General features: G+C 48.1%; 1 protein-coding gene across 1 annotated transcript in view; it reads left to right on the forward strand.

Moving 5' to 3' along the window:
• Nucleotides 1-26,984, forward strand: part of ASIC2 (acid sensing ion channel subunit 2) — a 978,722-nt gene that overhangs the window by 329,806 nt on the left and 621,932 nt on the right. The gene's annotated exons all lie outside the window — the stretch shown is intronic.

Here is a 26,984-nt window from a genome sequence, read left to right on the forward strand (position 1 = left end):
GTACAGAGTCCCCATGTACCTAGCTCTCGCATTTGTCGACCAACCCTCTCTCTCTGGGCACAGTCTGTTCCAGATGCTGCTACCAGGCTGGATATTCATTCTCTGCTGGTACCTTCTGTCTGCTACTCTTTCAGCTGTTGGACTGGTTTTCCATTTGAACTCGCTCCAAGTCATTCTCAACAGGAACCAGGGACACTAGAATCAAACAAAACCAGGAACCCGAATCAGGAGTGAATGAATGAATGAGTGAATGAATGAGTTGAAAAACAAAAGACGAAGGAGTAAGGGTGGTGAAATATTAAGAAGTTTTCATTTTAAAATTTTGGCATTTTAAGGAAATCAATGGATTTGGAATTAAAAATATTCATCCTGGCCGAAAACTGTGTCTTTGTGCAAGTTAGGCCTTCAGACCTCCGATTCGGCCTCACTAGAAAGGGAAGACTGGCTGCTTGGTTTCCAAAGGCTCTTCTGTATCTTACTTTTTCAGAAACAGCAGCAGTTTCTGTTCCTTCTAGAAGGTGGCTGGCACCGTTTAAAAAGAAACCAAAACATTTTGGTTTTCTTGTCCCGTTTTCCCGCAGGCAATTCCTAGGGCTGCCACTAGATGGCGGAAGGAGACCACGATGGTGCAGAGTCAGGGAGGCAGCAGAAGCTACTTCCCGCAGGCGTCTGATTAATAATGCGGCTGTAATTATCTTTACACAATCCCGATTGCAGCCAGGTTGTAGCCTAGTTGTTAAATTAGACTGCACAAATAAATGTGCTGGGCAACACCGCCTCCCCAGCGGTACCCGCCCCAGTGGCATTCAAGCTCATTAGCATATCAAAACACAAACTCAACCCTCGTTGTTCCCTTCATTTTCATAACAAAAGGGGCTCCCTTTTATCTCCTCAGCAACCCAATCTGTATTTGAATAGCTCTGTGAAGACTGATAACATTATTACTTTATTTCCCCACGTCTAGCTCTGGGGATATCTCCGATCTGTTTTCTCTAGAAACTGGAGGGATGGGTTTTTTATTAGGAAGATGAATCAGTCCCCACCCCTCAACCCCCTTCTAGGTGCCAAAAGCTTGTTGCTTGATCAGTGTAGGTGGGAAGAAGAATGCCCGTCCCAAAGACTCCAGAAATCACACATTCATTCTGCAGTGTTGCTGAACCAGTCAGAAAATGCCTCCTGCCACAGCGATTAGGTCAAAACGAAGCAAAAAAAATAAAAATAAAAGACGAAGAAGAAAAGAAACAGGAACCTGACATTGGGGTGGGCACACTTTGTACAGGGGTTAGAGTTATTTACAAGGATAGCCCTGGGCACTAAGTCAGCCTAGGAGTTGGGGGTTTCTGGAGACCATCTATCTCACTCTGGTTCCAGGGTCAGCCGAGTGCCTTTATTTTGGAAAATGTCGTGCCTATGAATACATCTGAATGTTTTGGAGGGGGTACTGTTTTCATCAGGCTCTTCAGCTTTAAGAGCCACCATCGCCAATCCTTGCAATCTGCTTACTTAAGGATGATGAACCAAAGTCCAGGAGGAAGAAGAGGTTGGCCAGTGTCCCGGGGAGCCCTCTGCCGGATGAGACAAGGACCCTCTGGGTCTCCCGACTCCATATCTGACTCCCTCTCATTGGACTTCCTTGAACCTCAGGAACTGTGCAGACCTATATACATCACAACCTCCTCCCCTCTTCTTGGCACAGGACAGGTGTTGATAAGCAGAAGGTGAAAGAAGGAGTGTGGGAATGAGTAGCAAGCTTGGAAGCAGTGCCTAGATCAAAGAGAGAGACAGGTGCCCAAAGCTGGTCCCTAACTGAGGTGGGAGGGGTCATTGGGAGGGTTGGTCTGAGGATGGCCCCTGGTGTTCTCAAGATTCACCTGCCATATGGCTCTCAAGCTGGCAGCATGGAGACGTCCAGGAGCACACAACTGGGTCCCAAACCCTGTCCCTGCCAGTAGACCCCTATCTTCAGTCCACACTGGTTTGGGACTGGCTCAGAAATCGGGACAGCCTGAGCATACGCGGCTGGGGATGACTGTGGAGATCACGGGACAGTGTCACAGGGCCATGGCACTGTCCGTCGGCTTCCTTCCTGCTGCAGGCACTGCGTTAGGCCCAGGCCTGCTGCAGAGATGCTAGCCATCATCTCCTCAAGTAGCCACAGTCTGGGAGGGGCACCATGGGTCTATTCAGGGGCAACTTTGTGGTGTGGCAGGGGGCCGTGGAGATGAGGCAGGAGGCATTGAGTGTGGTCCACCTGGGCAAGGCTGGTTCCCGATCTGTGATGGGGGCTGCAGTTTGGGCACTCCCAAGGTCCACTTCCATAGGGGGACCCATGTTAGGGGCTTCTAGGCCCACAGGGATGGAGAGAAGAGATGGGCTTAGTGAGTAAAAATGCCTCTTGCCCACCCCTGCACTGTTCTTTGGGGCATCTTTGGGCTTCACAGAGAGAATGCTGATCCTTCCTCCTCTCAGTGGAGGAAGTGAGCTGGACTAAGTAAAGATAAGGGGAAGGGAGAGTGCACCTAGAGGAGGAGAGGGGGCCCTGTGTTCTTGGGGCAGGGGTGTGGAGGGAGGCAGAGCCAAGAATGGGGAGCCGGGACAAAAGGCTTCCCCAGGAGGGAGAACCACCCCCTTTCTGCTCACAGACTCCCAAAGTTGCTTCTTTCCTGCAACCCTAACCTGGGTCTCTCTTGGGTCACCTAGCTATTTCCCCTTCGTGCCCACCCGCTTAGGAGACAAAGAAAGAAAAGTAGGAGTGGGTGCCGGGTGCCTTTCTCCTCACCTCTGAAGAGGGCATCCAAAGCCATAAAGGCTGTGCCAGCGTCCCCTCTCAGACCTGGGGCTCCCATGCTGCGGCTGCTGGTGGCTTGTTTTTCTTGTGACAAGAGGGAAGGAGGGTTGTACCCACGGCCTCCGGGGACTGTTGTCACACCGGACTCCAGTTCCTTCCCACCGCAGCTCTTTGTTGGCTCATACATTTATGCATTCCACAAATATTAATTAAAAGCCTGTCATGAAAAAAAAATAAGTCTATTGTGTACTTACACTAATCACTTAAGAGGCACATGAAGGAAGAAAAGGACATAATAAAGCCTTACATTCATCCTCCTGGAGTGCTGGAGCCCCCAGGCAGCTCACAAATTATAAGTCTGATTCCATTTCCCATGTGACCCAGGGGGTGGGAGCTGGAAAGGACCACAGGGTAGAGGCCCCAGTGTCTTGTGTTGTAGATGGGGAGCCAGAGACCAGGAGAGGTGGTGTCTGGTGCACCCCAACTGCAGAGGAGTCAATGATTTTGGGTCCCAGCTGTTGGGTTTTTTTCCCCCCTTTGATATCAGGAAGTTCTGCTTTAAAAGATAAACTCGTTTCCTTTATCAGGATCCTCTTCCTCCCACCATCCCTGTGAAGTAGGACCTGTGTTGTGTTCCCTCTTACAGCAGCTCAGCTTGAGGCCAAACAGTTCCATGAACTGCTCTGGAGGCAGGCCAGGTCCCCTGCACTGAAGGGCAGGAGAAGCGAAAGGACAGGAGTTTGAGTCAGAGGTCCGAGACCTCCAGACCTTGTGGGTGGGGCATTTTGAAGGGGAGAAGCTCAAGATGAGCCCTCGGGGGAGGCTACAGTGAGGCAGGCATGAGGCCATCAAAGCAAAGAAGACAATGACTACAAGGGTGAGAGATGAGAGAAGCTCCCCAGGAGCTTGGCAGTCACAGAAGGGTAGGCTTTGCAGCGAGATGGAGGGCATTCAAAGCTGACTCCATTGCACTCAAGGGCAAGTTGCTTAACCTCCCTGAGCCCCCTACTTCCTTCTCTCTGAAATGGGAGTCCTAATGGTACCTTCCCAGTTGCTGAGGGTCATGTGAGAACATGGAATCACTGGCTCATATTACACATTCAGGAAGCATTGTCTTCTTTCACCGATGTCCGAGTGACCTGCAGACATGCGGATGATACCAGAGGAAGGGGTTGAAGCAAGGTCCACCTGTCAGAGGCTGGCTTCAGGGACCACAGGGGTGTGTCCCGAGGGGCTTGGTCCAGGCTCTGCCACTGTCTAGGCCTGTGGCCTGAGAAGTCACTTCTTCCCTGGAATGAGGGGTTGGCTCAAATGCTTCTTGGGACCTTTTCAAACCTCACATTCTATGGGGTCCACAGAAAGAAAAATGGAAGTTGGGGAGAATCTGGGGGAGAGTGGACCCATCCTGATGGCAGCAGGGGGAACCAAGGAGCAGAAAAATCTTTGTCCCATTCAGAAGTGAGGGCATCACGGCCCATGTGGACCGGGGAGCCCCAGGATCAGGCAAAGTGCAGCAAGGTGTTTCATTTTCATTTCGAAAGATAGTTTTGCTGGATATAAAAGATGCTTGATTGACACTTTTTTCTTTCTGCTCTTTGACCATCCCTTTCCTACCTTTCACCGTTTCTGCTGCTTGATTTTCTCCTGCATATGGGTCACATTTTCCTGTTTCTTTGCTTGTCTTGTAATTTTGTGTTGAAAACCAGACATTTAAAGTAATAGATTGTAGCAATGCTGGATACTAACTCTTCTCTCCTGTCTCTGGTATGGTTTATCCTGGTTTCATTATTTATCCTTTTGCCACTTGGCTTGCTATTTTAATGACTTCTATTTTCCCTGCAGTGTGGAACATTTGGGGACACTCTCTGAGGGCACTGCCTCAGGTATGGGTACAGTCACCCTGAGAGAGACAGAGATGTCTCTGCCTCCTCACCTGGCCTCTCTGCTAAGCTCTGGAGCATCATAACTAGCTTTTGGTCTCCACTAATAACTGGCTGTTTCCTCTGTTGTTTTCAACAACATCCTGAGATACAGAAATTGCCCAGGCCACCTCTTTACCCATCACACCATGAAAACCCCAAATTGCTCAGCAGTCTAATCCAGTTAAAATGGTGTCAAGGTAGTTTTTGAAGCTGGTCCCTAAGGTTTATTCTGACTCTGGGTGGACTCTCCTTAGCTATCTCTTTCCCTAGTTCTCTCTGGGGGAACCAATGAGTTTGTAGTTAACCATTTTGCTCCTGATTAAGAGAAGTTATTTTTTTCAAGTGCACTTTCAGGCTTGAGCTTCCCCACACTATTTCTGATAAGGTTAATTTCTCCAAAGAGAACTCCAAGTCTCTTATTCTGGGCTGCCTCTTCCTCTGCCTCTGGGGAAAATCTCTGAGCTACTACTCTGGGCTCTGGGCAGAGCAGAAGCCTCTGTCTTTTCAGCTTGCCTTTCCTGGTATGGAACATGTCCTAGGAGTGAGATGAGGCTAGGCTAATTGAGGGCCCAGCATCCTCAACCTACTGCCCCTTGGGGAAGAGCCTCTATCCTGTGCATAATGGCCACACAGAGGAGATTATCTCAATCTCTCTGCTGTATACACTAGAAATTTTGCCTCTTCAGTTTGGAGTTAGAGGGGCTGAGAAAGACTAGTGGCATGCCCCTCGCAATAAGGTGAGGTGTGATGATCCTTGATTGACAGCTTAAGGGAGGGGGAGCCAGGTCTTCTTAGTCACTCCTGACCAGAGTGGAGTTTCCATCAGGCTGAGCTGAGAGGGGAGGGTGGGACAGGGATAGGGAGCAAGTTGTGACTCCAGTTGTTTCTTACTGCATTTGAGTAGACCTTGAATAAGTCCTCCTTCATGTGCTGTGTGTTCCCTGGAGACAATTTTCAGAGAATTTAGATAGTTAAGCTTTTCAAAATAGTTTTCGGCAGATTGGCCTATCTTTCTGGGGAATGGGTCACACACTCCCTCGCACTGCAATCCAGAAGTGGGAATCCTGAGCCCAGGATCCTTCCTAGACAGGGTGAGGTTGGTAACTGGATTGGCCATGGAGCTGAAGGAGGCAGGATATGGTAGTACAGTCAGGAAGCCCATGCCAGTAGCAGGAGACAAGCAAGTTAGTAGGATTTACCCATGGGAGCTGGAAAAATCTATAGAAGATCATTATCATCAGAATGTTGCCAGGATATTGTAACAGCATTGTCTGGTGACAGATGGGAGCTACATTTGTGGTGAGCCGAGTGTAGCATATAGACTTGGGAAGTTGCTGTGTTGTACAATGGAAATTAATGTAACATTCTGTGTCAATTATACTTCAACTTTTTTTTTTAAGGTAATGTTAAAAGAAGAAAAAGTTACCAGGGCATAGGAACAGCAGACATCGATGTGGACCTGGTTCAGAGAGCCAGCAGGATTGCCCCCAGGGCTTGCTAAGCTGTGCCAAGCAAGATGTGTGCACCAGAGGTGTGGGGGTATAGTGACCAGGGCGGCTCACATCACTGCCTGGTCAGAAGCAGTTTCCAGTGTCCTCAGTTACGGCCAATAAACACCAGACAAATATAGCAGGGCGACTGTGTTCTGGGCCACTCTGCCCATTTCCCAGATGCCAACCGGAATAGCGTCCCAGGTACTGTCCCAACCTCTATGTTGGAGTTGTTTCTTGTACGATCCTCTCGCTTCTCTGCCCATCAAGTGCACCCTGTAACCCCCAGCAAAGGAGTTCAAAATGTCCACCACGCAGTCAGTCCCAGTGAACCATACTAAGGAAGACAAGAGAGAACACAGGGCCACTGTGTGCTCACCCAACTGGGGAGTGAGAGGTCATGAAATTTTGGTTTAACTCCTGAGGATAAGTAGGAGTGAGCCAGGCAGCTGGAACAAAGAAAGAAGAAATGGCATTCCAGGTAGGGGGAGTGGCATGGGCCCGATGGATGCGTGCGTGACCACGGCCATTGGAAAGCTGTGGTCTGCCCTTACAGTCAGAAGGGAGGGAGGCCAGAGGCTGTGGAAGTATGTGGTTCAAGTTCCTGTCTTGCTTTCTTGTATCCAGATTGATCTAAACACCTACAACAACCTGGTCACTGGAACTGGCCTTCATACTTTCTCTACAAAGAACCGTATCTGGGCCCCACTTCTCCCAGAGTTCCTGGTGATCCTCTGTTGAATGGATGTCCCCTGGGTCCAGTCAGACCTGACCTTCTGATCACTGGCCCATCCCCATGGTGGGGGTGGTGATGGCCCGGACACCCTCCCTCACACCACAAGCTCCAGCCAGCTTCCCATCCTCTCTTCACCACCCAGGCCACCCAACTAAGACTGCTGGGCTCAGCTCGTCTCTGTCCTGCAGCTCCCATCCACTGGACTCTGGCCGGGGATCTGGGAATGGTGGCCTCGAGGGCTGCCTGCAAATCCCCAGGAAACAGTGTGGCAGCCTGCCTGAGCCGGGGAGGTCTGGTGCTGGGACTGAGCATGCGGCAGTCGTGTCTGACTAGAGCAGGAGAAAATTGCATTGTCTGTCACTGTCCGCAGTATATCAAGGGCAAACACAAACATTTTGGAAGCCAAGATGGATGACCTGGGCTACTGGCAGGGCCCGGAGATGCCGCTCAGTGCCTGCCCGGGGTCCTGGGAACTCTTCATCACCCCAGCGCCAGCTTCTCGGGTGCCTTCTCTTTATGTCCCCTCAAACTCTCCGGGGTGCTGAGTTTTGAATCTGCTGTTCATGGGAAGCGGCAGCTGTGGAGGGACGAGGCCCGATCGTAGCAGGCTCACACATGTCAAACCCATCAGCATCCAAGCTGCCTTCAGCCCCCTTCATCTGACTTGATCTTCCTGCCAGCCCTGTGTGACAGGCACAATGAATATTGATACGCCCATTCCACAAATGAGGAACATAGTGCCCAGAGACTGTCAGCGATGTGTCGCCGTTAGAGGAGGAACTGAAAAATCTCACTAAGTATTCTGGCTCGGAGGAGGAGACAGTGTGTTTACCCACCAGCACCTCTTTGTCCAAAAAAAGGGGAACCAGGATAAAGGATATTTAGGGGTCCAGAGCCCCCCAGGGGCAGACACTGTGTGAGCCTCTCCCCCATGCCCTTGACCTGCCGAGGACAGCCCTGTGTGCTCCCAAGATCTCCTGGGTCTGCTGGAGCAGGGACCCCGTCGGGGTGCGCGGGACGGCCGCAAGGGGGTGTGTGCACAAAGGGCTGGTGGGCTGTGCCAGGAGACCCCTGGAGTGTCGTGAGGGCGCTCCAAATCCAGAGAGCAAGACTTCCTCTTCCCAGTAGCCCCACTGAAGGAGCAGTCCCCATATTTTTCAGAGCAGCTAACAGCATTTTGGAGAAATGGATTCCATTACCACAGAGTGGGCCTTCAGGTCCCAAAGCCCCACCCCACACTCTGTGGTCAAACTTGTCGCAGACTCTCTGGGGAACAGTGGATGGCTTAATTCATGGGGTTCTTGGAATGCCCCTGTGTGAAGCATCTCATCCTCTCGCGACCCTAAGGGAGGAGGGAAGGTGCGCTCCCAGCCCATTACCCCATCGGATTTCCAACGTCCTTACCACATTGTATGTCACAAGATTTGGGCTCCCTCTGCCTCAGACATGACACTCCCTGGGCACCCTATCAGGAGGGCCAGGCGCCATGTGACAGTTAATGATTTGAGTAATCCAACAAAAGAGGTGGCTCTCTTATGGGGTGGGGAGTTCTCCCTCATTAGTCATGTTTAAGAAATGAGATGATGGGGCAGCTGGGAGGTTCAGCCTATTAAGCATCTGCCTTCGGCTCAGGTCATGGTCCCAGAGTCCTAGGATCAAGTCCCGCATCGGGCTCCCTGCTCAGCGGAGCCCTGCTTCTCTCTCTCCCACTCCTCCTTGCTTATGTTCCCTGTCTCGTTGTGTCTCTTTCTCTGTCAAATAAATAAATAAAATCTTAAAAAAAATAAAGAAAGAAAGACTGGATGAATAAAGCTGGGATTCCTGCCTTGGGTAGGAATATGGAGCAGGAGTTTTCCAAGCGAAAATGAGAATTAAGGTCTTCGTGTTCCTGGTGACCCCAGATGGTCTACCTGTGGCCACAAAATGAAGCCTTGCCTTTTGGTTTTATAGTCCAATAACCTCAATTTTCTACTGCTTTTATGTATGACTAGGTGGGATTACTAGTAACTTGAGCAAGTGAGCTATTAAAGTTTGCCAACAGCTTGGGTCAATGTTCTCTAAATTTTTCATATCTCTCTCTCTCTCTCTCAACTGAGTTTTTTGTTTCTCTTCTGGAAAGTTGCAGCGGGTAACCAATTGGACCGCGTTCTAGAAAGTTCTGAGGCTCCCACTCAAAAGTTTCTTTCAACTGTAACTGGGATTCTTGTGCAATTTCAAACAAACAATGCCTTCCCCGATCTGGATAGTGTGGACACAACTTGCCGATGGCTGGGATTCTGTGCAGTAGAAACAGTTGCCATTCACAGAACAAACACCATATTCTGAGTGCTGCTCGAGGTCTTTTTTTTTTTTTAATAGTTTGCTAATTTCTTTTTAAGATTTCATTTATTTATTTCACAGAGAGAGAGGTCACAAGTAGGCAGAGAGGCAGGCAGAGAGAGAGGGGGAAGCAGGCTCCCTGCTGAGCAGAGAGTCCACATATGGGGCTCGATTCCAGGACCCTGAGATCATGACCTTAGCCGAAGGCAGAGGCTTAACCAGCTGAGCCACCCAGGCGCCCCTAGAGGTCTTTGACACATTGGCTCTTTCTGTATTCTCACAACCCAATAAATGAGTTCCTCTGTACAGCCTGGTTTTAGATATAAGGAGTCAGGATCAGAAAAGTAAACCTACAGCCTGCCTTGGTTTATAGGTAGTAAAGGGCTCAACTGAGGCTGAAGCCAGATTAGAAGTTCTGAAAGCCTCCCTGATTCACTGAGAGGTAAGGAAGCCCACCACGCTTCCCGTTCCCGGGGGATCTCATTCAGGGAAGAGACGGGTAGCTCCTACCAAGAATGCTGGAGTGGGACGTGTGCCTTTACGCAGTCATGGTGTGGTTTAAGTACATGGTCCTGAATGAAAGAAGGCAATCCGGAGACACAACCTGCCTGTGATAGCCAAGACTGAGAGATTGATTAAAATGTTAAATGAACACGTCTTTATATCAGCAATCCTGCTGTTATCAGTTTACCTCGTAGAAAAAACCTCTGTTTATAAGGGTAAATGAGCCAGGTTGTGTGTGTGTGTGTGCGCGCGCACAAGCCTTTACAGAATTTTTTTGTATTAACAAAAATTGGAACCAATTTCAAGTCTACCAAAATAGGACGAGATGGCAACATCGATCAGACAACAGGATATTAGGTAACCATTAAATATAAAACATAGGTTATAAACCTTACAACCTATGTTATAAAGGCCAAACTTATCAAATTCTGCACTTTAAATACATACAGTTTATTGGATCTGTTATATTTTGATAAAGCTGTTTTTAAAAAAGATCCTTTTAGATGTACGGGTGTCGACCAAAGAGGTGCTCATTTTATATGCCTTAATGAATAGAAGCGAGTTTCAGCATCAAGTGTGTGATAACATTTCATTGGGGCCTCAACATGACAAAGTAATGACACAGGCTTCCATACACACTTTTCTGTGAGCGCAGGGACGCAGGGAAAGCGCGCAAGGTCATTCCCTAATGATCTTGACGAGGAAGCTATAATTGGCAGGAAAAAAATGGGCAGACTATTAAATTGTTCTTTATACAGTTCTCTCTGATTTGACTTTTTACCAGCTTGTACTGCTTTTGCATTAAAAAAAAATTATAAAACCAAAGCCAAACTACAGTCCGTGACTCAGCACAGGAGCCTGGCCCGTCTGTCAGGCTGATGAAAATCACTTGCCTCGGAGGAAACGGGGGCTTCATCGTCCCTTCAGGCTGGCGAGGGATACTGGGCAGGGTCTGTCTGGACCCACGCACACTGCTGGGCACATCACGGTAGGCGGGGCAGCCTGAGGCTGGAAGAGGGACGTAAAGGTCAGAGGCAATAGAAAAAGTATTTCCTTTCCAAAATGTCTGCATGATAAAATGTAGGATTTTAATAAATTCACAGGGTGGGAATTATTAGCAGTCTGAGCTTTTATCGCTGCCTCAGGCTTTGGAGTGACCCCTCCAAGACCCCACTTTCCTTAGCGACAGCAGGATGATTTTCTGTTTCATAATCTTTTCTCTCATTGTGGGAGGAAAAATAAATTCCCCAGGTGGCCTCCCTGCAGCCCCAGCCCAGCGGACCCAATGAGAGCAGGATTCCGTCCACTCGCTCAGCTGGCAAACATGTATTGAGCACTATTTTCCTTCCTTTATTATTTTGTTTATATCAGGCAGTGAGGATTCAAGAATTACAAGAAATGTTCTGGGCAACACACTTAGGAGGGAAGTTATAGAAGAAATGGAGACCAGACAGGGTGACCGAGACTGGGAGGAACTCACAACAATTCATTCATTCATTCATTCATTCATTCATTCATTCATTCCAAAGGAAAATTTGCAGACAGAGATTTTGAGCTTCGAAAGGAAAAAATGGTGAGCTTTCCAGTAGGAGAAAATCAAGGCCAGGTCACTGTAGCTCTTGAGAGCAGAACGAAAATATAGGAGTAGAATGCAGGAGGGAGGGCTGGACACCGTGTGAGGATGTGTTTAAGCATTAGAACTTGCCCACACCCAGGCAGTGCTGGGGACCACCCCTCCCCATGGGGCCCCAGTTGAGGTGGGGGGTCGTCGTTGAGAGTGTGGTGGAAAGAGCTCAGCTCTCTGATAGAGACTTTGCCAGGTACTGCTGGGAACCCTTGCAGCTACAGCCTTCTGAGACTCCTTGATCGTTCCCTGCTGGAGTGACGTCATGGAGGGCAGGCCCGTGGCCCTTCCCCACCACCTTCACCCCCACCATGGGGCTCCCAGCTGAGGCTCTCTCGCTCCCCTGCCTCTAATCTGGGCCTCTCCTTGTGTCTGCTGTAAGAGCACCTGCCACTTCTGAGGACACCTGGGGCAGATCTCCTGGTCACTGCACTGAAGAGTAGGCAGGAACGACACAGTGATGCTTGGTTGAGGGCCCATGCCCGGCAAATGTGGGGCCCTGCACACCCTTCATTTATTCAGTGGACAAAAGCCTCCTAGCACCTTCCACCGCCAGCTCTGTTCTGGGGTGAGTACTAGAGCAGGGGCTGGAACAGGTTCGTCCCTGGAGGTGTTCTTGTTTGGGTGAGAGACAGGGCAGGTGTTAGCTGTGGCAGGAACTCTGAGTGGGGGGTCGAGAATTCTGGGCACTACTTTGGGTAGGATGGGGAGAGCCAAGATCTGAGTGACCCCAGGGGAGGAGAGTGGAGAGATCATGAGGGAAGTTAAAAGTCAGAAAGTCGGTGTAGCTGCAACACAGGGAGCCTCTTAGTCCTCTCAGGCTGCCGTAACCAAATACCACAGACTGGGCAGCTTCAACAGCAGAATTGTATTTTCCTGCCATTTTGGCAGCTGGAAGTCCAAGATCAAGATGGCTTCAGGGCAATTTCTGGCGAGACCTCTGGTCTTGGCTTCTAGACGGCCGGCTCCTCGCCGGACCGTCCTATGGCCTTTCCTCTGTGTGTACAGAGAGTTCTGCACCTGTCCCTTCCTCTTCTCAGAAGGGCACCAGGCGCCTTGGGTGAGGGCTTCCCACCTAGGGCTTCATGTAGCCATAATTAACTCCTTAAAGACCCTGTCTTCAAATACAGTCACTTTGGGGGGTAGCCTTCAACATTTGGATTTGGGGGAGAACCGTTCAGTGGCTGATGGTGAGCCCGGGAAGAGGGGTAGAGCATGAAATGAGATGATGGGGCGTATCCACAAGCAGATGGCAGCAGTCCTGGAACGAGGGGCTGCGAGGGGACCGTGGGGCGCCGTGGGGGATGGTAGGGAAAAATGACCGTTGCGGGTCACAGACCTGCATTCATGGGTTCAGTACTCTTGGATTGGTGGATGGGGAGAGGGACAGAGAAGAGAACCTTAGCTTAGGCACTAGTATTTTGGAGAGGAGTTTGGGATATCTAGAGATCCCCAGCCGCTTAGCTTTCTTTCCTCAGGAAATTTTCCCTAAATTCCCCGGGGATTTCCCATTCCATTTACCACGATTCCTTCTATTAGTCTCTCCATGTATTGAATTCCCAGCTCACTCTAATTACTTATTGATTAGCCCCAGGGGACCTCTAGCATAGATGGGGCAGCAGGGATATTTCTTCCTAAGCCTCCGGTAAAAGAAGAAAATGGTTCAGACTTTGCAAACTCAGACTCTCAGCAATTTGCCCCATCTCTCGGCCCTGGCCGATACTTGGTTTCCCTCCAGCAACGATGCATTCCCTCCCAATGATGTTTTAATTCCTGCAAACATTTAGCACTGCTGTGGCGATGTATGGCTAGACAGTAAGAGCTCTCGTAAGCTTCCAAATGTCTACTCTTCAAGAGACATTGGAGAAAGGAGCAACATGTGGTTTTGCTCCCCCCACCCCCTGCCCCGCAGTACATTCCTGCTAGTCATTTCCACATGCCCGGAGTGATGATGATGGTCTCTGAAGCGGGAATAAATAAGACGCCTGTGCTCAGAGTCTTTTATTCAGACTCTCGTCCCTCCATTCATTCCCCCAGCCAGCCCCTTCTCTGGAGCTTTGGAGCACCCACGTGGAGGCAGGCTTTGGGCAGGTGCAGGTGGAGGAGAGCAGAGGCTGAACAAGATGATCGGGTCCCGAGAGCCAGAATCGTGCCCTCATTACCTCGCTGTGATGAAAGGCCATTCACAAAAGCTATTGGATCAATTTCAGATCTCAGTGAACACACAAACCTTTCCCTAAAAGGAGACAGCGTTGGGGGTCTGTGTGTGTGTGCATTTTTCAGTTTTGGTATTTGGCCCTCATTTCCTAATCTTTGGGTTCCCCTCAATCAACAGGAACAGCATGGAGACCTACTATGTGCAAGATAACATGCTAGATGTAGTGGGAGGTTTTGGGGTTTTGTTTTTAACTTAGTGTTGAGCCTTGATGGACTGGCACCTGCCTGGAACAGTACCGATACAAAGGCGGCATTCAGTAACTACTGAATGAATGGAATGAATCCTTTGTTCTTCATGGTATTCTTCTGCAGAATACCTGTGCTGCCCATTTATTTAATTGTACTCTTTTAGAAAGAGGTTAAAGCCCCTGGGGGAGGGAAATACGGGGATTTGGGGGACACAGGGAGCCGAGTTCCAACGCTGGATAGTTCAGGACGAAGCCAGGTTGCCCTTTTCTTCGCAGCATCTTAATGAGTTTGTGACACAAATTAACAAGGCGAGCAAGACTTGGGAAGGAAATGTTCCAGAGATCTAGAAGAGCTCATGTTTCCAGCCCCTCAAGCATTTTAGAATCGTTCATTTACATTCAAGTGGTCAAAAGCTAATTTTAGATCATTCTCATCTTTTCCTGAAACCTAAGGACTTTTGAGTGAAAAACACACGGACGAGTGAGTTGTGTGAGCTGGATTTGAATGATAGCAGGCTTCCAAAAACGACGAAGCGGTGAAGCGGATTCTCGGTTCTGACTTTTTCAGGCATTCAGACTCATCCTCCCACAATTAGTCCTCATTAACGAGCCCTCACTGTCTTTGCCGGCATGTGAGCTCTGTGGTCCCTGGAGCAGTGCCTGGTCTGATTTACCTCTCTCTTCACACGGAATCAAAGGCAGGAGTTCATTAAGCAAATTAATAGGCGAGACGCTGTTTCAAAAGAAATATTTAGCCTATCAAAGGAGGTAGGGAGGATTTTTTCCCCACACATTTTACAAGTCATTCATTCACAGGTAAACTGTGCTCATGCTAATTAGAAGTCATTCTTTGAACTCATAAAGCGTGTCCCCACTGGACCTGTATTGGAGTCTTTGTTGGATAACCTGAAATCACTGTGCGCCCCTTCGTATAATAAGTAAAATAAAATATCCCATATTTCTTTCTAGCATGAGGCAGTGAGGTGTGGAAAGACCATGGGCTCTCTGTTTAAGTGCCCGTGTTACCGTTTTCTGGTAAGCACTCACCAAGCGTTGAAGCGGTGTTTCTGAAACAGAACCAGATGCGTCATTTGGGTCGACTTTCTGGAGCTCAGAGCGTCAGTTTCCTTGCCTGGGAAAACTGGACTAATAATACCGAAGTGGAAAGGATTGTTACCATGGCAAACCCTCCCAGGGCTCCAGGCGTTTATTGTAGGTCCTTGGCGAATGTTAGCTCACGGCCGCCTCCTAACAACTAGCTGGCACATACGGTCTGATGAGCCACCATTGGATCATTTCCCATTTCTGTGGAGTTGGACAAATGATCTCGAATTTGTCTATCTTGCTGGGAGTGGGGCTGGGGCGCTGTGAAGACTGGGGAGTTCCAGGGTGAGGTTGTACCCCGCTGGCAGGAATTCCATATTCAGTCCCCTTGAACAGCTCTGATGGCCCCACAGCATCCCTCCCCACCTGCGCGGCTAAAGATCCTGACCCTGGGGTTGCAGGGAGGGGCACAGACCTTATGGCTCTGCCTGGTCTGCCTCACTCCTGTTTCTTCCTCTGCCCTCCCAGCTCCCAGGGATCTGCCCGATAAAAGCACTCCCTCCCGCACCTGCAAGCATCACAGCCCTAACCCATTCCTCTGATTCACTCTGGGGATGGTCCCTGGGCTCCAGCCATCCTCGGCAGACTCTCCTCTAGGCAGACCCTGTGCTCTGTGAGACAGACCCTCTCGCAGCGTGGGGGGCAGAGTTTCAATTATAGGTACACTGAGAGAAAATCCATTTCTTTCTGTGATAAGGTCTCAAAGGAAAGGTCAGGCAGATAAATAACTTTGAGGGAGGAAATGATATTGTCCCAATGGCACATGCCATTCTAAGAAGGAGCTTGGGTCCCTGAAGTTGCACTTTCCCCGTCTGCTGTTAAATCCAGTCACAGAGGTTAACCCTTAAAAGAGCAGGACAGGGAAGGGAAAAAAGACAAACTGGAGGACAGTTTTTGGTGAAGTGCTAGCATTAGCCCAAGCTGCTGTTATTATTTACCTTAAACACCCTCGGGACATTGGCTTTGGCCCCTGGGGGGCACCTTAACTCTCCTGGGCTTCTGCTCTTTGTAGAGGGCTAAGTGGCGGGAGCCCAGGATCAGCCTCTGAAAGCGGTGATAGGTATGAGCCAACTGGAGCAAAGCATGCAGAAGGAGACAGTGGCTGGACAGAATGGGTAGAGGGGATTTCCGTGCGTCTGCCTAGTGCCCCACACTACCTCTATCATAATGCAGATCTTATCGCGTTTTAATTTTCTTTAAGATCTTGGAGAGCAAAGACTTGAAATCCAAAGGTGCCTAAGAAAAGTAGTTGCTCAGTAAATATGTGTTGCCATATGGACGAACACGGACAGAGGATGACAGACCAGGAGTACGGACATGCAGCTTACTGTGAAGATCTGTTCCTCTCTCAGGATCAGAAAGGCCCGGCAGGAAGTCTCTATACGTTACGCATTCTTCGATTTTAAATTTAAGTTTTAAAATAATATATGCCCATTTCAACTCAGGACTATTGTCTTTAGGATGAGATTTTAAAGACCCATTTTGTGTCCCGAAAGCAGATACAGGATCCTTTGTGGCCAGATCCCTCTTGTGAGCCATGTCATCTTCATCGATCAAATCAGAGACCAGATCCGGGGTCCCCACTCCTCTGGAGTCGGAGGCTTGTTTATGAATGCAGTCTCTTACAGACCCACTTCTGTAGTTGGCTTTGGTATCCATTGTTCAAACAGTGAACAGCGTTCATTGAACATTTGTTCAAGAGGACGTATAGTGACAAAAAGCTCCTTGGACGTTCAGTGGCTCTTTTAATAAACTTACATTTTATCCATCAAAACATTTATGCTAATTTTCCAATGAGTAGCGGCAGGCAGGCAAGCATGACGAAGTTTTTTATTTACTTATTCTACCAAAAATTATTGGTGCATTTGAGGATGGCCCCAGAGCCACAGTTGGGGGTGGGGGGGCGGTGGGAAGGGGAGGGGTTTCCTAGCCCCCTTCCTGCCCCAAGGTAGTGGTTGGCCATCTATAATCAAATCAGAAGGAGTCCCCTCTTTCCAAATAATTGTAACAACTCACGAATGACTTCACACTTGGATGTCTCTCATTTAATCATTACAAAGTCGGCCGTCCTGGCTTGAGGTTAGCAGGTGGTCCAGACTGCAGGCATTAAATTGTCTGAGAGTTTTTTCAGCTGAGGCAGAAAGAAGCAAGGTCTTTGAGATGAGATCTTGAAGAAAAGAAGAAATGTGAAGGGAAGGGTGGAAAGCCGCCAGTGCTCCTGCCCGGGCAGCCCAGCCCTGTGTTCTTGCCGCACCCCACTTGAGGGAGGGATGCAGGCTGAGGCCGGGAAGCTGTTTTGTGCAGCTGCCGGATGAAGGAGGGGCTTTCTGCCCCTTCCCTCATGGACCACAGAGCCTCCGGCCAACTCAGGATGTCAGACGAGACCAGCTGCTTATTTGTCCAAAGTAGCTGGACTCTCCACGTGATGGTCACTCCATCCCAACCAACCCAGTGGCTTAAAACACCCAGCATGTTCTTCTCTCCCATGGTCCTGGGAGGTGTCTGGATACAGCAGGACGCTCCTGATGTTGGCCTCACTTGGGTCTCTCTTGAAATATGGGCAGAGGGCAAATGCGGCTGGAGACGTCTAGAGGCTCAGCTGGGAGGCTAGCTAGGACAGCTGGGTCTGCCTCTCTCCATCAGTTCAGGGCCTTTTCATGGGGTCTCTCCAGAAAGGTTGGCTGATGTCACTGGTAGAGGCTCAGGGTCGTTAAGAGCACAGAATATAAGTGGAAATCCCAGAAGGGGGCACAGCCAACCCCTTCTTCTATCAGTTCGGCACATTGCAGAGCTTTACCGCCACATTCAGTGTGGAAGGGGGTTACGCCAGCTACGGGGTGTGGTTCAGTGCGTGGAACAGGAACCCCGGTTTGGGGGCTCCAAGGGAGGGTACCTTGTCCTGGAAAGGAACAGGCTCCCCTCCCAGATGCGGGGGGGGGGGGGGGGGGGGCGGGGGGCGGCTGTCACACTGGTGAGGTGCTGCCCTCATGTGGCTGCCTGGGGTCATCACAGGCACAGAGCAAAAGCTTGTACTATAGCTTTGTGTCTTGGAGCGGGATGATGTCTCTAGGGTCCCGTGTTAAGGCAATAATAGTAAAAACAAACAAAAAAGTGATTTTTTCATATTGATGTGGTGCAATTGCACCCATATGCCGAGGTATCTTATGTTACCTAACAGTACCGAAGGACGGGGTGGGGAGAGAGGAAAACGATGCTGGCGTTCAGTTTACTATAGCTGTGAATCGTGAAGTCTCCACTTGTATATTATCTGATCTTGACAATGATCCTACCCTATTCCCGAGTCTATTTAAACATGTAGAAATGGAGACTTAGAGAAGTGAATTGACTTCTGAAGACCACAGGGCTAGCAAGTGGCAGAACTGGGACTGAAAATCAAGCCAGGCTTATTCTAATGCCTTGATTTCCCCCCTACCTTTCCGAGCTGCCCCTCCTTCTTCCCCCACGCATGGACAGCTCTGCCTGAGTCCTTGCCCTGCAGAAAACCTCCTAATGGGCCCGAAACCTGAATATTTAATGTTGTCACTATGGCTTTTCTTCCTCTTAATTGAGGCTTTTACCAAAGTGACATTTTCCTTTTCTCCACATATCGTCCCTGGCTCACTAATGACGTGTTTATTCAACACAGGGCATGGAGGCTATTTGTTCTGACAGCTGTTCCTCCTGTGCCCCCTGCCCCCACGTGCGAGGGTGTGGGGAGCAGAGCTGTATCAACCACAGCTCCAAGCATAGGGCAAGCAGCAGGGTGGCCCCATGTTCTGTCATTTGGCTGACACCGGGGCGGAGCAAAGATCCAGAAAGGGTGTTGTGACAAGCGTTGGGTGCCTGCTTGCCGTTGTGGGCTCGGCAGCATATTCCGGACCCGGCAGCCGGCTCCTTCAGTACGAGAAATGCTGGTGAAGGTGATGATGGCTGAGACTGATTCAAGGCGACCCTAAGATTTGAGTTTTCCTTTTGTAAGAAAGCAAAGGGGAAGGAGGGTGCGCTTTACTTAACGCAATGGGAGTATGTGTTGGGGGCGTATTGATAATTTTCTACTTATTAATCCAAACTCAGCTACCTCTTCTACATGTGACTGGTGTCTAATAAGCATTTCAAACGTGCCATGTTCAAAGTCAAATTCTTGACCCCTCACCTTTGCTCTTAGTATGGCTTGTTTCAATGGAAGTACAATTTACATGCGGTAAAATGCACAGATTTTTTTTTTTAAGGCACAGATCTTAAGTGTACAGCTTGAAAAAGAGTTTTACCTATGTGAACATCCAGGTAACTACAGAATATTTCCGTCACCTGGAAAGTTCCCTTATCTCTTTTTCTGGTTAATACTCACCTACCCCTCTCCCACCCATAACCAGTAGTCTGACTTTATTCACCATGGCTTCATTATGCCTGTTCTTAAACTTCACTTACATGGAATTGTCAGGGATGGACCATTTTCTGTCTAGATTCTTTCATTCAGGACAATTGTTGAGATGTGGCCACATTCTTGTGTCAATGCTGTGTTCTTTTATGCCGTAAGGGTTTTCTATTGTCTCACTGCACCAGAACCTTGATGGACATTTGTCTTATGTTCAGCTTGGGTCCACATGCATCTCTTGTTTTCCTTTCCCCCAGGTACATACCTAGGAATGGAATTCCTGGTAAATAGGACAGGCATAGGCTTACCTTTATTACAATTACTAGTTAGTGTTTCCAACATGGTCTTACACTCTTACCAGGGAAGGATGAGAATTTCATTGGCTTCTTGTTTTTGCAAATACTTGGAATTTTTTTGGAGTCTATAGTAGTATCTAATTTTGCTTCAAAATTTCACTTCCCAGTGGAGTTCTGAGGTTGAACACCTTTCCATTGGCTTATTGACAATTTGTGTACCTTCTTTCATAAGTTACCTGTTCAGATCTTTTGCCCATTTAAAAAAAAAACTGACTGTTTGTCTTTTTCTTACAGGTTTATATGATTTCTTTGTGCACTGCAGACATGAGTCCTATGTGAGATACGCAACACCCATGTTTCCTACCTGGCTGTGGTTTTGCTATTTTACCTTCTCAGTCATGTCTTCTGATGTGACCTCATGTCTTGTCCTCTCATTTTTTTTCCTTGGCCTTTTCACACTTCCTCTGTTCCTTCCTGTGGCCTTATGGCTGCTCTTGACACATGCCAAAAAGAAACTGACCTCTGTGCCTTAATGGCTGCTCTCCCCTCCCTCTAGGTTGCTCACCCCCCCAAAATCCAGGTGTCTGGATGGTTCACTCCCTTGCTGTGTCTGGGTCTCCACTCAAATGCTGTCTTCTCAGAGAGCTTTCTCTAGCCACTGCCTCCAGAACAGCTTTCCCCAGACCTCTTACCTCATCTTATTTTCCCTCTTAGCATTTACAACCTTGTGTATATATTTATTAACTGGTTTGACTCCCTATGAGCCTCGATCCCCTAGAGAGTGCCCAGCACTCATTAGATACTTTAAGGAAAGTCATTAACTGAAACACTGAAATTAGTAAAAATAAGTACAGGTATGGCGTAGTAACAAATAACCCCCAAATCATGGTATTTAAAACGTCCAAAGGTTGATTTCTCACTCATGCTGTATGTCTAATGTGGGTCAGAGGGGGAATTCTGTTTATTATAGTTGTTCAGAAACCCAGGTTGACAGAGAAGCCACCATTTTACGACACCACCTTCTCAAACACTCGCTCTGAGGTTTGCTGTGATGAGGGATGAAAACATGGAGAACAGAGCACACTGACCATGAATGTACTTCATCCAGAAGTCACACATATCACTTATGCTCACATTTCAATGTCCAAAGCCAGACAGATGGCCAGACCTAATTTCAAGGGGTGTGAGCTGGTAGAGAGAGAACTGAAAATCCCGGCGAACACCAATGATGTCCATCACAATGAACGAAAGCATGTGAATGAATGAATGAATAAATGCATGAGTGAGTGAATGAATGAATGAATGAATGAATGAATGAATTCAGGAAATAAAGATGAAGATGGCCCTTGTAAGCAATGGTTGGGCAGCCAATTTGTTAAACTTCTCTCACGATGTTGCATGGGACCAACACTGTCTTCTATTCAGATATGGCTGGGCAGAAGAATGCCTATAACCATGTTCTAAGGAAAAGAGGAAGAGCACTGAATATTTGCTATGCTTTCATTGTATTCCAGGGCAATATGCCTAGTGTTTGTCGTAATTACTAAATTAGATAGTACTTGCCTCATATAACAATTGGGTCAACTAAGACCCAGAGAGATAAAATATAGTCCAACGTCTTACAACTAGCTGGCCAGACTTTGACTAAAACACATGCTCTCTACATCTTGCCATGTACTACAGGATGCCAAGTTACAGACGGGGTCCCAATGTGCTCTACTCTATAATCTTGTACCTCTCCACGTGGGTTAGAGCTGGAATCACGGGCATTGTTTCATTGTTTGTCTCTGTTGGCTTCCTATGAAAGCCCAGTGACACCAAGCTACCCCATGCCGGGTCATCCTGGCCCATCGGGTCACTTCACCAATGCTATAACCTAACAATTTCCGTCCATTCATTCAAGTTTCTTCATTTTTTCATTCAGGAGGCTACTCTTGAATACTCATGGTATGCCCCATTCCTCAAGTTACTAAGACTAAACTTGATATAGTAAATCAAACTGTGTGTGCATGAATCCCCGAGGAAATGGATGTCCCTGGGTGAGTCACACGAAACTTTGCACTGTGGTTTCTTCATTTGCAAAATAAGGGTCATACCTACTGTGCCTTTTATGAAGAAGTATTCTGTGGAAACAATGATACGGTGACTATTGAGGCATTTTGTAAAGTGGAGAGAAACGTAGAAACCGATTATCATCTTATAACCATGTTTATTGGCATCAAAGACAACTCAAAGCCTGCCATCTTCTTAATTCTTCTGCTCCTAGAGACCCCCCACTTACTTATTTAGATTCTTAAAACAAAAACACAAACTGGGCTGGACAAGTATTCTATTTCTAGAAATCATCCCTGGCCTAACGGGGTGAATGGCTTTCCTCTGAGTCTACAGCCCAGCTTCTTAGAAGGTGAGTTTAAAGTTTGATCTGGGAAGGACAAGGGGCTGGAAACTGCCCCACCCCACCCCACCCCAGTCCCAAGCTTGTTTGGAGAACGAATCCCAATTCAAGGGTAGACTTGGTCCCCTCATACAACCTCCAATGAAATCCAGCTTCCAGCATGGACTGGACGGCTTCATGCCCCACCGTGGTCCATGTGTTGTATGCGGACACCATGCTTGAACTGTCACCCTTCCCACAGCTGCCATCTTAGACTTGTCTATTGCAACAGTGTAGCTTAGTTTTCTAGCAGATGGAGGTAAAACTTCTTGTTCTAGGAAAATCAGCATATGATGACAAGTTCCTGACAGATGCAAAGTAAGCATCTTGAGAAGGGACCCCGTCTTCTGATGTGCACTAGCAGAGGCCCGACTGCTGGGTGGGGGTTCGGGGCCGTGGAATCCGTTGCCCAGAACTTTCTGCAGAACACAGCTTCATGAGATCCCCCTCAAGCCTTGTGGGTTCTGGTCTGCCTGAACAGTCTCCCCTGGGCTCCCCACTTGCCTTCCTGCATACCCACTTCCCTGTAGAAGGAAATCCATTGTCCCAAATACTTCTGTTGTGAGCTAAAGGCACAGGGGCCAGTCTGTGACCCTGACAATGTGAGGGTCTGATTTCCATCCCGACAACACTGCACACATAGGGTCCCTCCCATCATTTTCGGGGAGGTCTCAATGGTGGACTCAGCAGCCCCGCCCCCACTGCAGGGCTGCCAGCAAGGGGCATAGAGGGACAGTGGGAGCTAGCTCACTTCCAGCTCATTGAATCAAAGTCACTCTGCCCCTCCCCTCATTTCTGTACCATGTGGGAAGTAGAAGAGGATTTTGTACCCGTCCTGAATTTGTTGAGGCAGGTCCTGTAAAGACTTTGTCTCCCCAAAATTCATACGTTGAAACCTAATCCTCAGTATGAGGAGTAGGAGGTGGGCCTTTGGGTGGTGATTAAGTTGATCCTGGTGACCTCATAAAAGAGACCCCAGAGAGCTCCCTTGCCCCTTCTATCACGTGAAGACACAGCGAGAAGACAGTCTGTGAGCCAGGCAGTAGGTTCTGACCAGACATGCAACCTGCTGGCATCTTAATCTTGGACTTCCCAGGCTCCAGAACTGTGTGAAGTACATTTCCGTTATTCACAAGCCACAGTCTATGGTATTCTGTTGTAGCAGTCCGGATGGAGGAGTCAGTGGGGAAAAGTCAGGTCCCCAGAAGCATCTTCTCACACTCCCCAATCACCTAGACACCTGGCAGGTGAGGGAGAGTCATCCCGCCTGCTGGGTTCCCCATGCCCCTTCCACTCTGGGCCTCGGGATCCAGAGATGGGTGTACACAAAATGCTCTTTCCACGAATAGAAGCCCTCCTGAGATGGTAGAAACTAAGAACTTCACTAAGTCTCTGGGTGGTTTCCTGAGACTGGAGTCACTTTATCAGTCCTTTGGATTTTTATTTTTAACCCGCTTACCTTCAAGGATAAGATGATGATGTAATAATAACCCTAACTATGTTTATTAAGCATTTTCACCAAATTGAGTGCTAGAGCCATTTCCCTATTCAATTCTTGCAGCATCCCCGTGGGGGAGAAGAAGCTACCTGCGTTCTAGGGAGGAAGCAGCTGGGACAGTTGGGGAGATCACACATGCTCTCGCTCAGAGAGGACTTGTCAATGGGGTCTTCTGAGCCATGGACAGGGAGCAGCTCTTTGGATCGGGGGTTGGACGCAGCATCTCACAAGGCCATAAAGAGGCCTCTGGATGGGAAGGAGCAGGTGGCCTCGGAGGCCCCAGGAATCTGGGCAGGGCACCTCAGTACTAGCCTCAACAGGACAGCTGGACCTTCCTGGGGCAGAGAGCCAGCATCACCTGCTGCTTCCATATTGCTTCCGCCTTTATTAGGACTGCCAGTACTCCTGGTGATGGGAGGCTTCCCAGAGAGGCCCCCCAATGCCAGAAACATTAGCAGCAACTGCACACTTTTCAACCACGGCGTGCTAAAAGTCTCCCCCATCCCAGCCTTGCCCAGCTGAACAGCAGGCTCCCACTCTTTTTACCTTTGCCCCTGCCTATATTTCGAGCGGGAAGAAAAGTGTATTTTTTTTCCCGTTAATATCCATTTTACAACCATGTGGTGCAAGATCTGAGAGCTGTCAGAGCAGTAATGCATTGCATCAAATTAACATATTTTCCTGAAATGGTAATTACACCCTTTTTGTGTGCCTCTGAATACACATTTTTTGAAGTGTGAATGAGGCACTGACATCAAAGTCTCCCCTTAAATCATCGTTATTAGTGCATCTGTCCAAATGATTCACGGGAAATGGCTGGCAGAAGTTTTTAAGTTTAGAGGAATTAAAAGGTGAGCCCCAGAGCTTCTTTAGAAAAGTTGGAATGCCCGGCATCTTTAATATGCGTTTGTTCCTTCACACCCTAGAACTGTTCCCAGGCTGGTGATGCTAAGCAGTTCAGTTGAACACATCTTTATTGAGCACCTACTATATTCAAAGCCCTTGTTAGGTCACTGAAGCAGAGCAAGACATTTGTCCCTGCGTTCAGTCCCCAGGGGGAAGAAGGACAGACAGATGGCCTGAGGAGGGAGAATCCAGGAAATGACATTTGGGCATGGAAGGCAGAGAATAATTCTTAGTGTGTATGTTGGGGGAAGGAGATAGAACCACCAAAGGCATCTTCAGAAGGTGGCATTTGAGCTAGACCTTGAAGATAAGGCATTGAGGATGATAAATATGTTCCAGGTTCAGAGCGGAATCCCTAAAGCATGAGTTTGAGAATGGCGAGAGCCCAGTTTTCAGTGCCTGGCATCATAGCAAAGGATCATAGCGAAGGGGGCTTAAGGAGATGTTCTCTGTATCTTAGGTCCCTCAAAAGGAGTACAGTGTGGCTGGAACGTAGGGATAGAGGTGGGGAGGTGGTCAGGCTATCGTGGGAGGCGTCATAAGCCAGTGAAGAGTTGAGTCTATATCTTAAATGGCCAGAGAAGCTACGGAAGGTTTTAAGGAGTGGACAGACTTGAACAGATTTGTTTGTGAACCATCACTCGGTCACTAAATAGATAATAGATTGAAAGCAAGGGAGTGTCAGGAAGCATGAGTTAGAAGGCTGTTACTAGAGTCTGAGCAAGTGATCTGGGCCTGGACTGGGACAGTGGCAAAAGGAATGGAGGCAAACAGATGGTTTTAATGGGGGTTCAGAAGGGAAACTGGGCTGGGCTTCATGATCAGTTGACTGATAATGTCGATGGAGAAGGAGGTGTTAATCGCGATTCTGCAGATGGTGGTTCTGTTAAAGGTGGTAGAGAAATGGAGTGGAAGACCAGGGGTTGGAGAGAAGTTGATGAGTTCCGTCAGGACACGCCGAGTTCTTAGCCCTTCCAGCCACTGTGTTTCTGCTTCTGGATGATGTCTTTGTCATTTTGACAACTTGGTTGTGTTCTTCTTGTTTTGATGTATGGGGACATGCATAGGGACATGGTCTTGTCTTGGACGTGGCTGTTTCAGTGGCAAGGAAGTGATATACACGGGAACTGGTTCCTGTGAGAGATGGAAGAGATGAAGGGACACGGTGGCCCTCCACAGAGATCCAGGAACAGTGACTCAGATACAGACAGGCTTCATGTAAAGCAGAATGAAAAAAATAGCACGTCGAAATCATTCCTTCCTTCTTGTTCCAGTTCCAAGGATTGCCTGCAGTGTTAATGCCGGAGCAGAAATTTAGTGAGAGACCTACCTGTGACAGTCTGGATGGTTCCATAGCTTAGTTGTAACCAGGACCTGATGTTTCTCTGCTCAGGTTTGTTTATGCTCTTTGCACTGGTCCAAATGGCCAGGACATCCCAGTCCTACCCATGGCCGTGGTGGCTGTGCCCCGCACAGTTCTAAGAGCCTACATCCTCATGGAGACTTAGTCTTTGCAAACCAGGGCCTTATCTTTATCATTTATTTATTTAAAAAAGGAAAAAGTCAGGAAAAAAATCACAAATGGTGATAATGAATATCAGTGAAGCAACAACATTGGGTTGTTTTATATCAGGTTTCTAAAAATATACGGATCAAAGAAATAGGAGAGTGAGTGCGGATCAAGTGAAAGTCCTCCTTGTTCCTCCCAATCTCTGCCCTCCATGCTTCAGGCCATCAAGATCCATGAATTTGGTTGATTTCCTTCCTGTTCATGGTATTTAAACTTCTATTGCACATACATACACCCATAAACATAATGTAGTAGTGTTTGGTGTGTTTTTATTTAACAAAAATGGCACCATTCAGTATGTAATGTTTTACATTTTGCCTTTTCTGTTTCACTTGGTATTGTTTTCAAGATCTATTTATATACATTACCATAGATCTAGTTGGTTTAATTGCTGTATAATATTCTGTTTTAGGAATACACTGCCGTTTGTTTATCCTATCCCTTGCGGAAGGACATTTGCGTTGCTTCCAAATTTTTGCCATTACCCACAATGCTGCAATGAATATCCTTTTACACGCTTCATTATGTGTTTATACCTAAGATTCTCCGGGGTGAATTGGTTTTATTAAGTATAAACATAGGAGTGGAATTGTCGTGAATTGGCGTCTTAGTGAACATGCTCATTTTTTGTTTGATTAAATATTGCCAAATATCTCCTTGTCAGGAGTGGGGGTAAAGGAGTCAATATAAGAATCACCTTCAAACAACATGTCAGCCACCCAGGAATTTTTATACACTTCCACTTGCCGAGAAGACGTGACCCCAATGAGACCTACTGCTTTAGTGACACATTCTTGGAAGGGAATATGTCACAGGTTTGGGTGTGCTGTAAGAGGAAGGGATTGGAGATAATTGACTTTAAGATGACAAAGACATGGTCAATTTGTTTTGATGTCTTCACCTGGGTGACCAAATCCCTCAAAGTCTGGTTCTCAGCAGAAATAGTGCCCAGATCCCAGGGGATTACAGGGGACAAATGTATTGACTGTTTTACTACTAAAAATCCCTGGATC

This window comes from Meles meles, chromosome 18 (assembly GCF_922984935.1).
Source record: "Meles meles chromosome 18, mMelMel3.1 paternal haplotype, whole genome shotgun sequence".
Lineage (NCBI taxonomy): Eukaryota > Metazoa > Chordata > Mammalia > Carnivora > Mustelidae > Meles > Meles meles.